Below are 2,500 nucleotides of genomic sequence, written 5' to 3'. Positions count from 1 at the left end.
CGCAGAACCTACCATCGACAGTTGATAAGGCAGACATTTGAAAGATGCGTCGCCGGTACGAGGACCGTGCGATCAGCCCAAAGTTATTCAGAGTCACCAAGGCAAACGGACCGGACGAGCCGACCGATTGGTTTTGATCTAATAAAAGCGTCCCTTCCATCTCTGGTCGGGACTCTGTTTGCATGTATTAGCTCTAGAATTACCACAGTTATCCAAGTAACGTGGGTACGATCTAAGGAACCATAACTGATTTAATGAGCCATTCGCGGTTTCACCTTAATGCGGCTTGTACTGAGACATGCATGGCTTAATCTTTGAGACAAGCATATGACTACTGGCAGGATCAACCAGGGAGCTGCGTCAACTAGAGCTGAGCAGCCGGCCGCCCGGGAGTGTGTCCCGGGGGCCCGCGCGAACACGCAAGCGTCCGCTCAATTATTCTGCAAACAGGAGGAGGCTGAGCTCCCCTGCACAATACACCTCGAAACCCTCTCAGGTCCCGGCGGCGCGCAGCGCCGTCCTAAGTACTTGGTCGGGTTCGAGAGAGGCGCAATCGCCCGGAGTTTGGCGAGTAGACGCTTTAGGTGCGACCACCCGTGCTCCCAACTGAGCTTGCCGCTGCCGACAGAGGCCCGGGAGCGTGCTGTCGTGGCATTGCCGGCGGGAGACAACACGCGCCACCTACGGTGGCCGGCAGCTCCAACGCCAGCGCCACAGAAGGACAAAAGCCCCACTTGGGTGCCGAAGCGAACGCGCCAACACGTCCGCACAGCTGCGATACAAACCACCTGCGAGAACCGCAGAGGCGACCGAGCAGCAGACGGCGTCGCGGCGCCGAGCGCCGGGCGGCGGCGCATCCTCAGCGCACACAGTCCTCAATCGGACCAGCACACTGCAGATGTCCACCGCGCTTCGCACCGGGCCCGCGAGGACCTACTTTGGCCGCACGGCGCCGCGTGCAGGGTGCGCCGGCGCGCAGCTGCGCCGCCTGCCGCCTCCGTCGGCCGGCGCGCCTGCCACTGGCCGCCCCCACCAGCCGGCTGTAGCGCGTGCGCCCACGCACCGCGCGGCCAGCACGCCGGGAGGCCCCCCCTCACCGGCCGGGGACGGTCCCACCCAGCCACCGCCGCGTATCGCTTCACACCCACATGCCATTCACGTTCGTGGGCATGGTGGGTATCGCTGAAACAACCGGTTGGTAGCTCAACCGATCGTCGCCATCACTGATTCACCTCTAGCGAGAACAACCGCACCACAACGGTTTACCAGTTGTTCATTTGCGTAACGTCACCAGCAAACGTAGACGTCCATCGCCATTTGCAAATTCAACGATTGTTGCATGCCTGTGTCAGGTGTCACGACACACTATGTCTGCCCACATACACGCAACAACATGTGCACGCTTCGCGAACACGTGGAAGGTGGCCCCCGTACGTATGCGATGTCCATTGCGCGAACGACTGTCAACCGGCCTCTGTCGCATGTCGCAGATGTGGAACGCAGTGCACCATGCTATCACGGTGAGTGAGAAGAGACGACTACGTCTGACAACACGCGCCACTACATCAACAGACGGCTCATGCTGATCGCCATCCACGGCATACCATACTGCAATCCAGCTCTTATAGGGAGACGACACGTAGCTGAGTGCACAATATTTGGACCGTATGGTTCGCCGTTGTTGGCGCAGTCGTGGTACGGTCACACATGTACCACGATGTATCATTCAGTACATGAGGACCAATGTGCAGTACAGTGTGTGATTTGGACGTACAACATCAGCGGACAGTTGACACAAGCCGTACCACAACGTAGGCTGTGCTTCGCCATGCGAATGCCAATGAACAACTGCGAAGGGCATTGAGCATGTACGTCCTGCTGCCATCCGCATTACAGTGTATAGCTGCAAGGTGTTTAACATGAAGCGATACTCTGGGGACCGGGCAGTGCGGGTAGCAAACTATATTGCGGGGGTTGCAGTTAGGCAACACTACACTAATTTAACGCGTCGTATGACAATTACAGAGCAGGTTAAGGCCCAACGTGTGTTGGGTTAAGGCCCAACGTGTGTTGGGTTAAGGCCCAACGTGTGTTGGGTTAAGGCCCAACGTGTGTTGGGTTAAGGCCCAACGTGTGTTGGGTTAAGGCCCAACGTGTGTTGGGTTAAGGCCCAACGTGTGTTGGGTTAAGGCCCAACGTGTGTTGGGTTAAGGCCCAACGTGTGTTGGGTTAAGGCCCAACGTGTGTTGGGTTAAGGCCCAACGTGTGTTGGGTTAAGGCCCAACGTGTGTTGGGTTAAGGCCCAACGTGTGTTGGGTTAAGGCCCAACGTGTGTTGGGTTAAGGCCCAACGTGTGTTGGGTTAAGGCCCAACGTGTGTTGGGTTAAGGCCCAACGTGTGTTGGGTTAAGGCCCAACGTGTGTTGGGTTAAGGCCCAACGTGTGTTGGGTTAAGGCCCAACGTGTGTTGGGTTAAGGCCCAACGTGTGTTGGGTTAAGGC

General features: G+C 57.6%; 1 non-coding gene across 1 annotated transcript in view; it reads right to left on the bottom strand.

The window, feature by feature from the left end:
* The window catches only part of LOC124583228, a 1,910-nt gene extending 1,556 nt beyond the window's left edge, over positions 1-354 (bottom strand). The window contains exon 1 of the ribosomal RNA XR_006974097.1: positions 1-354. This exon is cut by the window's left edge and continues 1,556 nt beyond it. This is a non-coding gene — a ribosomal RNA (small subunit ribosomal RNA).
* Positions 355-2,500: the final 2,146 nt, after the last annotated feature.

Source organism: Schistocerca americana, unplaced genomic scaffold, assembly GCF_021461395.2.
Source record: "Schistocerca americana isolate TAMUIC-IGC-003095 unplaced genomic scaffold, iqSchAmer2.1 HiC_scaffold_451, whole genome shotgun sequence".
NCBI lineage: Eukaryota > Metazoa > Arthropoda > Insecta > Orthoptera > Acrididae > Schistocerca > Schistocerca americana.
The sequence above is the reverse complement of the archived record's forward strand: the minus strand, read 5'-3'. Positions and strand labels throughout refer to the sequence as shown.